At 38.8% G+C, this 12,154-nt stretch overlaps 1 non-coding gene across 1 annotated transcript; it reads left to right on the forward strand.

Annotated features, from left to right (window-relative positions):
* Window positions 1-2,102: 2,102 nt before the first annotated feature.
* On the forward strand, window positions 2,103-2,209 carry LOC112731443 (small nucleolar RNA R71). Its single transcript, XR_003167220.1, has one exon. It is a non-coding gene; the product is annotated as a small nucleolar RNA R71 (small nucleolar RNA).
* The last annotated feature ends 9,945 nt before the right edge of the window (window positions 2,210-12,154 follow it).

A 12,154-nucleotide genomic window follows, 5' to 3' on the forward strand; every position in this document is an offset into this window, starting at 1 on the left:
TCTGTACCACTTCCTTCATGATCGAGTTCAGCCTCCTTTGGGATTGAATGGATGGTTTGGCATCATCTTCCAGTAGTATCTTATGCATGCATATGGCTGAACTTATTCCTTTCAGGTCAGCAAGAGTCCATCCAATGGCATCCTTGTGCTTTCGCAATACTTTAAGTAGTTCATCCTCTTGATCTTGGCTAAGGCACGAGCTTATGATCACTGGGTAACTTTTATTCTCTCCTAAGTATGCATATTTTAGAGTGGGTGGCAGTGCTTTGAGTTCAAGTTTGGGTGCTTCTGACTTTTCGTTCTCTTCCTTTGGTGCACCTTGTATATGAATCTCTGCTGTTGCAACCTCTTCACTAAACGTTGACTCCTCCTCTATTAAACTTTCAGGTTCTTCTTCTTCAAAACTTTCCTGCACTGCATCTTCAAGTGAGTCCAACCTCATACATTCTCCCAATTGTTCTGGTGGGTAACTCATAGCCTTGAACACATTGAACGTCATCTTTTCATTGTGTAATCTCAGGGTGAGATCTCCTTTTTGTATATCAATGACAGCTCCAGCAGTGGCCAAGAACGGCCTTCCCAGGATGATGGAAGCCTTGGCTTCCTCCTGCATGTCCAGCACTACAAAGTCTGCAGGGAAGATAAAATCTCCCACTTTCACCAGCAAATCTTCTACGACGCCATGAAGGAACTTGAACGATCAGTCTGCCAGTTGTAAGGCTATTTTTGTTGGTTTAGCCTCCTCGATTTTCATCTTCCTCATCATAGCTACTGACATCAAATTGATGATGGCTCCTAAGTCACAAAGAGCCTTCTCCACTGTGATTTCCCCTATGATACAGGAGATCTGAAAACTCCCGGGATCATTCAATTTCTGGGGCAGTTTGTGCTGAATGATAGCACTACATTCTTCGGTTAATATCACACTTTCGTTGTTCTTCCAGCTTCTCTTCTTAGTCATTAGCTCCTTTGAAAACTTGGCGTAGAGTGGCATTTGTTCTATTGCTTCAGCAAAGGGTATGTTGATTTGTAGTTTCTTGAAGATTTCCAAAAATCTCGAAAACTGGTTGTCATCCCCCTTCTTTTTTAATTACTGAGGGTATGGGACTCTTGGGACGTCTGGCTTTAGCATTCCTTCCCCTTTTTGTGAACTCAAAGTGGGCACTCGAGCTCCATCCTGCTCTTCTTCCTCTTTATTTGAGTCCTTTTCTTGTGGTTTCTGGGGGGTTTCCTTCAGTTCCTTCCCACTCCGAAGGGTGATAGCCTGACACTCCTCCCTTTGGGTTGAGTTAGTATTGCTGTGAAAGTTGTGGCTGGGAATTTGCTTGAATAAGTAGCTAATTTGTGTCTCAAGTTTCTTGATGGCAGCATCCTGATTCTGCATATTGGATATCATTTCTTCTCGGAACGCTTTACTGTCTTGAATCTCTTTGCCTATGCCTTCAAGTAGATTCTCAATCCTTGAGAGTCTGTCATAAATTGATGGGTGATTGGGATTAGAAGTGGAAGGATGAGGAATGTTATTTTGGTTTTGATATGGATGTGGAGAGGTGTTGTTATGGTGGTGTTGATATGTTCTCTGTGTGAATTGTTGGTGAGCTGCATTGTTGTTGGGGTTGTGACGTCTCTGATATTGGCCTTGATCTTGTTGATTCCCCCACCCAAAGTTTGGGTGATTCCTCCAACTAGGGTTGTAGGTCTTGGAGTATGGATCATGGTTTTGCCTAGGTGAATTCCCAATGTAGTTGGCTTGCTCCTGACTACCCTCTGCTTCTTCATTCACTCCTTCTTGGGTTGCTGATGAAGTGGTGATTGCTGCTACTTGGTTCCTCTCCATCTTCTTGGTGAGGTCAGCCAGCTGCTTGGTAATGAGCTTATTTTGGGCCAGCAGAGCATCTACATTGTTTAGCTCCATCACTCCTCTAGTGTTCCCTCTTTCAGAAGCATAGAAATAGTCATTTTCTGCTACAGTCTCAATGACATCTATGGCTTCTTCAATGGTCTTCTTCTTGTTCAAAGATCCTCCAGATGAATGGTCTACTGCTTTCTTTGATTCATAAGAAAGGCCTTCATAGAAAATGTGTAGCTGCACCCATTCATTGAACATATCTGGTGGACACCTCCTTGTCAGGTCCTTAAACCTCTCCCATGCTTCATATAGAGTCTCACCATCTTGTTGCCTGAAAGTTTGGACCTCAGCTCTCAGCCTGTTGATTCTTTGGGAAGGATAGAATCTGGCAAAAAATTTGTTCACCACATCTTCCCAAGTTGTCAAACTCTCCTTCGAAAAAGACTCCAACCACTTGGCTGCCTTATCCTTGAGTGAGAATGGAAATAAGAGCAGTCTATAGGCGTCAGGATGAACACCATTAGACTTCACCATGTCACATATCCTCAGGAAGGTGGTTAGATGTTGATTGGGGTCTTCTTAGACTCCTCCTCCGAACGAACAGTTGTTCTGAACAAGGGTGATGAGCTACGGTTTTAGTTCAAAATTATTGGCATGGATGGTTGGCTTTTGAATGCTACTTCCACAGTTTCTTGGGTTTGGATTGATGTAAGAGCCTAAAGCTCTTCTCTCCTCCCCAGCATGATTTGCTCGACCTTTTCTGCCATGGTTGTGAGCCTCTTCTTCATAATGGTTTTCCATGTTTTCTTCCATGTTTGGTTCAAAGTATTCCTCCTCTTCCTCGGCACCCACTACTCGTTTTTCTCTTGCTTCCCTCCTTAATCTAAGGAAGGTCCTCTCAGGTTATGAATCAAAGAAAGTTGAAGCACCGCTTCTTCTCCCTATCATACAACCAACAAAGCACAAGCAAGGAAAATAGATGCAGGAAGTATTTCTGTTAGAATTACTGTTAGTGTGAGTGATGCAATATATCAAACAGTTCGTGGTTCAGTGAACTGAATTGTAAATAACTAAAAAAAAAACGAAAAAGTGGGGGGAGGGGAAGAAATTAACTAAAACTGAAAGTAAATTACTCAAACGGAAAATTAAATCAAACAAACTAAAAATCCTCAATCTAGTTATCCTCCAATTTAATCATTGTTGATTCAAAATCAATCCCCAGCAACGGCGCCATAAACTTGATACGCGGAAAACTTGTCTTGCAACAAATTTCCTTCGGCAAGTGTACCGAATTCGTCGTCAAGTAAAAACTCACAATAGAGTGAGGTCGAATCCCACAGAGATTGATTGATCAAGCAACTTTAATTAAAGGAATGTTCTAATTGAGCGAACCAGAATTTGAGTTGGGAATTACAGAAAAGTAAATGGCAGGAAAGTAAATAGTGGAAACAGTAAATGCTGGAAATAAAGAGCTGAATGTAAATGGCGGAAAGTAAATTGCAGAATCTTAAATGGGGGTGGGGCAATTGCTCATAAAAGTAAATGGCAGAAATTAAAGAGAATGGGTAAGATTAGAAATGGGGAGTTCATTGGGCTCAGGAGATGTTGCATTCTTCGGATCAAGTTCATTTTCATCTCTTCCTCAATCAATGCATTCATTAATCTCCTTGGCAATCTTAAGTGATCGAATTACAATTCCTTGTAATTCAATCTCTCAAATCTTGATCAATAGCCAATTCCTTGGTCAATTGCTCATGAGAAGAGATGAAGTATGGTCACTGATTATACCACATGCATTTTCCAAATCAAGTGTTGGAAGGATTATAGTCACATATCCATCCACACCCAATTTGGTCCAGCATGAGAAAGCATTTCTAGCATGATCCTTTCATTCCTCTTTCAAGGTTCAGAAGAGATCCAAGTATGAATAGCTTCTTTTCCAAGATAACTACCCAATTGGATGAAGATCGAAAGCTTTCTAGTAAAATCAAGAGAAAAGATAGAAGAAGGAGAATGAAAACTAAAATTGATCCATCAAATTACAACATAGCTCCCTAACCCAATGAAAAGGGGTTTAGTTGTTCATAGCTCTGGAAAATGAAAACAAAGATGGAGAATACATGCTGAAAGTAAACTAGAAGTGCAGAGAAAGTAAAATACAGAGAGTAATTCTAGGCCAAAGGCTGCCTAAAATTTCCAGCTCTCAAACTAATTCAAAGTTACTCCTATATATACTACTCTTCTGATCTTCTAGTTGGCTCTTCAAGTCTTGGGTATGGGCCTTTGGATCCTGAGTTTGAAGCAGTTATCTTCATCATTGGGCTTAGCTTGGCTTGCAGAGAGAAAGTGTGAAGTAGGCAGGGACATTTAGCTCAGGACGTTAGTGGTGTTAACGTTAAGTGAAAGTGTGGGTTCGAGAACGTTAGTGACAATCACCTTTTTCACTAACGTTGCTCACCCAAGTATGAGCCACGTTATCTTTTTGCCACTAACGTTGCCTCTTGGTCCTTCGCACACGTTATTGGGACTTACCTTTCCCAATAACGTTGATAAGCCTCCCCCTTCCGTACGTTAGAGTCCACGTTAACTTAGTTAACGTGGCTCTTAACGTAAGCTTGCCAATCCTTCGAGAACGTTAGTGACACTTACCTTTGTCACTAACGTTCCAATGTGCCCCTATTTCTCACGTTAGAGTCCACGTTAACTAAGTTAACGTGGCTTCTAACGTAGTCATGCTAGCCATCTCCAACGTTAGTGACAAAGGTGAGTGTCACTAACGTTGGCTTATTACCTCTTTATCCACGTTAGCTTCCACGTTAACTAAGTTAACGTGGGAGTTAACGTTGCTCATGGTGGCTCTTGGTGGTTCACCCAACGTTAGTGACAAAGGTAAGTGTCACTAACGTTGGCGACCAATTGCTCTCTCCACGTTAGCTTCCACGTTAACTAAGTTAACGTGGGAGTTAACGTGGCTTATGGAAGCTTGGCCAACGTTAGTGACAAAGGTGAATGTCACTAACGTTGGCTTCCCTTTTGCTTCTTAACGTTAGAAGCCACGTTAACTAAGTTAACGTGGCAACTAACGTGGCCAATTATGAGCTTGGTCCAACGTTAGTGACAAAGGGGAGTGTCACTAACGTTGGCCTTATTGTCTTCTTCCACGTTAGAGTTCATGTTAACTAAGTTAACGTGACTCTTAACGTGGGCTATGATGGCTTCGAGGGCGTTATTGGCGATTACTTTTCTCATTAACTTTGCAAGTTAGCTCCCATTCCACGTTAGAGGTCACATTAGTTAGATTAACATGGCTGCTAACGTGGTTCTTCCTTGCTTCTTTTGTCCTGAAATCAAGCAATAAGGTGCATCAAAGTTCTAATCCAAGTAATGGGAAATGCAACATCCAATTTGTCATTAAATTCATGCAAAATCCTCATGAAACCATGTAAAGTGCACAATGTATGCTTGAATCAAGATGTAAGTGAATATCTACCCAAAAAGAGCTTATTTTCTAAGAAAATGCATGAAACTACCCTAAAAACAGTAAAGAAAAGGTCAGTGAAACTGGCCAAAATGCCCTGGCATCAAGTACCTAGTTCAATTTTGTCCTAATTGTTCATGTTAATTTTTTGTAATGTTGAAAATTAGGTAAAGAATTAGGAAAATTTTGAAAAGTGCATCCATCACATCATACATACATATAGGAAATAAATTTTGGGGAAAAACAACAAAGAATTTCCAAGAATTTTGTTTTTAGGGCGTTCTATTGAATTGATTTGGAAAAATATTTTTAAACTTGCTTGAATGAATTTTTGTGGAACATAGAAGAGGAAAAAGCAAAATATCTTGTGAGTTTTTGAGCCTATAATGAGTGGTTACACCTTTTAACCACTAATTTTGTTCATTGTGTGCTATATCTCTTCTATGATTGTGATCTTGGTTTTGGTTGATTCTTTATTTCCGATGTTTGATGTCTTGAATGCATTTAGCATGATTGAGGCCATTTTTGAATTAAACGCACTCACCCATATGGACCTACCATTGCATCTACCTTTGTTAACCCCTTTTGAGCTTTTTTTATCCCCATTGTTCTAATTGTTAGCACATCACAACCTTAAGCGAAAAACCATGAATAACCTTGAATTGCTTCTTTGATTAGCTTACGTTGAGGAGTGTGTGACAATTAAGTGTGGGGAAAATTTTGGGAAGCATTGGTAGAGAAACATTTTCGTTTTGGGTAATTATTGAAAATTTGGGAAAATGGGTGCTCATTCATGTATCAATTTGCTTTAACCATATGCATTTGTCATAGAAAAAGAAAAAGAAATAAAAAAATAAAATGAAAGAAAAAAATATAGTAATAAGATGGGACAAAAGTTATCCCAAAGAAAGAAAAAAAATGAATAAGAAATGCATATGTGTTTTGAATAGAAACTAAGGCATGAATGTGTGTGTGAAAAGAAGTAATGGGTGGCAATGATGCATTATTGTGATTTGATTGGTTGAGTTGGATACTTAAGCTAATAAAAGATTCAATCTTTTAGTCCACTTAGCCATATATTCATCTTACCCTTACCCCAACCCCATTACAACCTTCTAAAGACCTCATGATACTTGCATGCATGCATCAAATACTTGTTGATTGTTAGATGAAAAGCAATTCCTTGAAAGCATGATTAGAGAAGACTTGAGTGATTAAACCCTAAACACCGAGTGATTAGAGTGCATACACATAGTGAAGGTTCGATCACTCGATTCTATGATTCCATACCTTCTTATCATGCATTCTTGCAAGTTGCTTCATTTTGAAACTTGAATCAATTCTCTAGATTTTGCTTGCATTGGATTATTTCCTTGCTTTGTCCTAGATGTTTACACTCTTGCTTGGGAATTTAATTGTTTGTTTTCACCAATTTCATGGGAAATTATAATATAGATAGATATATAGGTATAGATAGTATATAGTATACATTGCATGCATATACATAGTTGCATTGAATAAGTTGCTTGCCCTTTTATCCTTCTCCTTGTTGGTTTAGCATGAGGACATGCTATTGTTTAAGTGTGGGGGAATTGATGAGTCCATATTTTTCGATATATTTTTGCTCAATTTGGATGGATTTCATCATATAAACACACACTTAAACACCAAAATAGCATACTTTTGTGTTTTCTCTCTAGATTGTGCCTAAATGTGAAAACATGCGATTTTGAGCTTAAATTAGTGATTTTAATCCCACTTTTATGCCATTCGATGCCATGACATGTTTGTTGAGTGATTTTAGGTTCTAGAGACAAGTTTGGAAAGGAAAAAGTGGAAGGAAGCATGTACAAAGGGAGAAAGCATGAAGAAAACAAAGGAGGCCAGGAGAGCTCAGCCATGCGTGCGTGCGCACAAGGATGCGTGCGTACGCACAAGGAGGAAATCAGCATGCGTGCGTGCGCACAACAACTTGTGCGTACGCACAAGAACACAAGCAGAGTGAATCCAGAGCATCGCGAAGTGTGCGTGCACACAACCCTCTGTGCGTACGCACAAGTGGAGGTTCGGCGAAGTATGCAGATGCACACACCTGTGCATCTGCACAGGTACCAATGCATGCCTCCATTAAAAAGTCATGTGCTGCACAGTTTTGAGGGTTTCTAGGCCCATTTCTGAAGTACTGAAGGCTGGTTTGAGAGGCTATATTAAGGGCATATCAACACATAACAAAGGGAGCTCACTTGTACGGTAGAAACACATAGTAGGAGTAGGAGTAGTGTAGATTAGGAAATTCTCTTTTAGGGTTCTTAGTTAGGGTTTGTAGCATTTTATACTTCAAGTTTTGATTTGGGATTATAGCAATTTTATTGTAAGTATTTCTTTATATCTCTCTTTTACTATACCACTTGTTCTACACTTGCTTTTATTTTCATCTCCTTTGTCCATATTTACGTAGTCTTGCAATTTCAGATTCCAAGTTGTTTAATTTGATGTTTGATGGCTTTTATATGTTTGTTTGAGTTGCCTTTATTGATTTTGAGCATTTGTGGTTCATAGCTTTTATTAATTTACCAATTTTGCCATATTTTATGATTATGCATATTAGGTGTTCGATAAAATGCCAATTTTGATTATGGGGTAATTTCCACCCCTTGGCTTGGGAAAAATGAGTTTATGGATTACTAAAGCCATAATGTCCAACATTTAGTGATAATTCGTGGGGTGTTAGTTGTTATTGTATCCACTAACGCTAGCTTTTTACCAATTAATTTGGTAAGTTAGCTAGGATTGTGGATTAATGACAATTATGCTCACTTGACTTATCCTTCGATGTTAAGGGTTGACTTAGTGAAATTAATCCATCACAATTATCACAATTGTGGTTATGGCAAGGAAGGGATTCCATGACTCATCCCAAGTCAAGGTTTCATTTATGTTTTAAACCACTTTTCCATCAATTTTGAGTCTTACTTGTTTATATTACATACATAGTTTTTTTGTTCTTTCATTAGTTTATTAATTGTAAATTTTGTCTTGTTCTTTTATTTCTTTATTGCTTCCTTATCATTGAAAACCCCTTGTTTTCTTGCAACCAAAATTGTATGCACTTGTTGACACTAGTTCCTAGGGAGAACGACCCGGGAGTCTAAATACTCTCGGTTAATTTGATTTGAATTGTGACAATATCTTGGATTAAATTTTGATTAGGATCAATTGTTGGTTCGGAGCTATACTTACAACGGAAAATCTATTTTGTGAAAAATCCAAAACCACGTTTGGTTATCTATCAGTGCCAGTGAGGCAAAGAAAATTATGGAGTTTTGTGGTTTTCCTAGCACTAAACACTAGGCTCGGCCTTTTGTGCCGAGGAGGCAGAGAGGATTATGGCTGTTGCACGAATCATGAAACTCCTGGCACTAAACGCCAGGTCGAGGCATTTAGCACCAATTAGTCAAAGACCTTGCTCGCACCGCGAGACACTTGGTGCCAAACGCTAGGCTCGGCGTTTGGCACCAGCATAGCAGATTCGCTTTTTCTTCTTTTTCTTCTGCACAAACTCTGCCAAACTCGCCCGGATTTTTCCTAAGACAAAGAAAACCATAATGCGCCTCAAAGTAGCATCCAAATAGGTTTCAAACACTAAAATCTCAATAAAACTTACTAACTTTATATCTAAAATAATAAGAAAATGGAGAAAAGATGCTCACGCATTGTAACACGAAACTTGAATTGTTGCTTATCCTCAAGCAACTAAAAATAAAATTAAACTGAGAAGTGGAATTGCTTGAGAATTGAGCTTTCAATTTAGCTCCTATCTCTTCTCTGAGTGGGGTTGGTGACACTGTAATTCTGAACAGTTTTGGCATCTCACTATTCTTTGGAGTTCAGAAATGTTAATATCCTTTAGAACTAGAATCCGGATAATATTATGAATTCTCTTTCTTTTTAACCTCTGATTAATCCTTGAACACAACTTTTCCTTTTGTTATTTTCTTTGGTGCTTTGCACCCTAAGCCTAGCCGTGACTCTAAATATTTTGTCTCAAACTTTACTTGACTCAAAAACACCACAAGCACTTAACTGGGGAACTCTTTGAGTTCTAATTTTCTTCTTTTAATTTTTTTCCAGTCAGTGGTTCTTAGAACCTTTGGCATACTCTTTATTGGCACTTGGTCTCGACTCTAAGTGTTCTATCTCGATATTTCCTTGACACATTTACACCATAAGCATATGGCTAGGAAAATAACTCTTTGAGCTTTTGATCATACTTAACCTTCCTAGTCCTTGATGCTCAGAGCCTTGGACCTTGCTTTTATTTTCTTTCTCTTTTTTAGCTGTTTCTTTTGCTTCAAAGATTAATTTTCTGTTTAATTTGGAGAATGCATAATACTTATCTAAATTCCTGTACTTCAGGAATCAACAGTCTTAACTCTAATATCAATATACACTGTTCTATTCATACATTCAGAACCACAGATAAATGCCACATCAAGATAAATAAGACAACTTAGAATATATAAACTCAAGTTCTCATGCATTCTATCACTTTTCTATTTTTTTTCTTTTCTTTTTTTTTTCAAGCTCGATGCACAATACATGAGATAACTTTTCAATAAAAACAAAAAAATACTGAAAAAATCTGGAAATAAAAAAAGACTCAAACTAATACTACTCATGCAAAGGATTTAAACATATAACAGAAAATAAGAGATAAGAACTTAAAACAGAAAATACGGGGATTATCAATAAAGAAACTCAACCACCTCAGTCGTCCTCAGCTACTCCAAAATCACGCCTCAGTTGCTCCATCTCCTGCCTCTGGCTCTGCTGCTCCTCCACTAGCTGCTAAAGGAGGGCAAAGTGGCCCTCATGGTCTATCCATAGCTGATCAACGGACGATGCCAAATGCCCAATGGATGATGTCAACTAATTTCAATTATCGTGTGGAGGGAAATAGTATCCCTGAGGCATCTCAGGCTGCTAAGGCTGAGGTACAGGAGCTGGCTCCTCTCTCGGGGCTCTAGCATACTCCTGAGCATACTCCATAGTCTTCTTAGAGATGGGCCCACTCGATGGGGATAAGAGTGTCATGTTCAATGCGCACCTTAGCAGCCTCACAAAGGCAGAAGATTAGATGTAGGAACGCTAGCCTGACACTGGTGGAGTGGTGCAGATTTTGAGAATATCCACAACTGAATCAGCCTGTGCACCGGGTCATTCAAGTAATACCTCAGGTAAGTGAGGGTCAATCTCACGAGGACTGAGGAACTGAGCAACAATGGTCCACTGATTGGCTTATTCAGGCGAATGAAAAATTTGGGTTTGTGGGTTTTAAAAGCATTAAACAATAAAACAAGAGTAAAGAAAGCAAATAGTGAGTTCGGTATAGAAATCAATGAGAGAAATAGTTACAGTATCAGAGATGTTTACTTTTTCGGATTAAGGTTTCTTACCAACTATTTTAATCATGCAAGATTCATTTCATGGCAAACTATAATTGACTAAACCCAAATCTCTTAGTTTTTTTTGTCTCATCTAACCTTCATCAACCACCAATCTCTTGGTCACTTGATGCTGATTAAAGGATTAAGTTCAAATCTAGTTTATGGCCATAGAAACCCTAATTACCCAAAGCTAAACGGATTATATGTCACGTATCCAGATTAGTTCAAGTAATTAGCAATTTAGGAGGAATTTACTTTCAAGCTGTCTCTAGGTGAGAGACCTCTCCCAAGGGTCACAAGAACGCATCTAGAATAAGGGTCATACTCTCGTTCCACCTAGATTCATAAAATTAAGAACGAAGCAATCCTTGAAATTGAATCAGTACATTAATTAAAATAGAATAATAATAGTCTTACTCCATAGAAATAAACAGAGCTCCTAACATTAGCCAAAGAGGTTTAGTGACTCATGACTTATAGAGAAAACAAGGGTTCTGAAAAGTGTGAAAGTGCAAAAGTGCGAAGATCCCCCTAAAGGGTGAATCTTTTCCCTTTTATATCTAACCTAATTTGATTTGAAAATAAAATAAAATATTAAATCTTAAAACTAAAAGATATTGTTTGTAAATAGAAATTACAAAAATAAAATAAAAGATAACTAATAAAAGCTAAATCCACTTGAAGATGCTTCCTTAATAGGCCTTCAATTCGGATTGCCTGGTGCTAAACGCCAGTTTCGGCATTTAGCACCCCAAAAAGGTAGAAGCGTTCTGTCTTGTTAAGCTTGCTGGCGCTAAACGCCAGCTTGGCATTTAGCGCCCAGAAGGGTAACTCCAAATCTTTTTCTTTTGCTCTAAACTGTGCCAAATTGCTCCAAATTTCACTTGAAATTATCAAACACTAAAATAGCTCAAAGAGGATTTTTGCACTAAAATATAATAAAACTTAATAAATTTTAACTAAAAACAACTAGAAAACAAGGGAAAAAAGGGTACAAGATGCTCACGCATCATAGAGGTATTCGTAGTTGCCTTGTAGATCTCCTGTGGAGTCACCTGCTCCACCTCCACCTCATTACCGAGTATGATGCAGTGAATCATTACTACTCGGTCCATGGTCACCTCAGAATGGTTGCTTGTCGGGATGATGGAGCACTGAATGAACTCCATCCATCCCCTAGCAACTGGTGTCAGATCGTGCCGGCCCAACTACCCAGGCTGCCCCTCACAATTGAGCCTCCACTGGGCTCCCAAAAGGCATATGTCTGTTAATATCTGCTCTGGCCTCTTGTCCCTGTTGACCCTCTTAGTGTAGCATTCATCATCCTCCCAGTCAGTGGTAGGCGGAGTGTCTCTCTCATGCTCTGTGGACTAAAATTAA

Source organism: Arachis hypogaea, chromosome 12 (assembly GCF_003086295.3).
Source record: "Arachis hypogaea cultivar Tifrunner chromosome 12, arahy.Tifrunner.gnm2.J5K5, whole genome shotgun sequence".
In the NCBI taxonomy this organism is placed as follows: domain Eukaryota; kingdom Viridiplantae; phylum Streptophyta; class Magnoliopsida; order Fabales; family Fabaceae; genus Arachis; species Arachis hypogaea.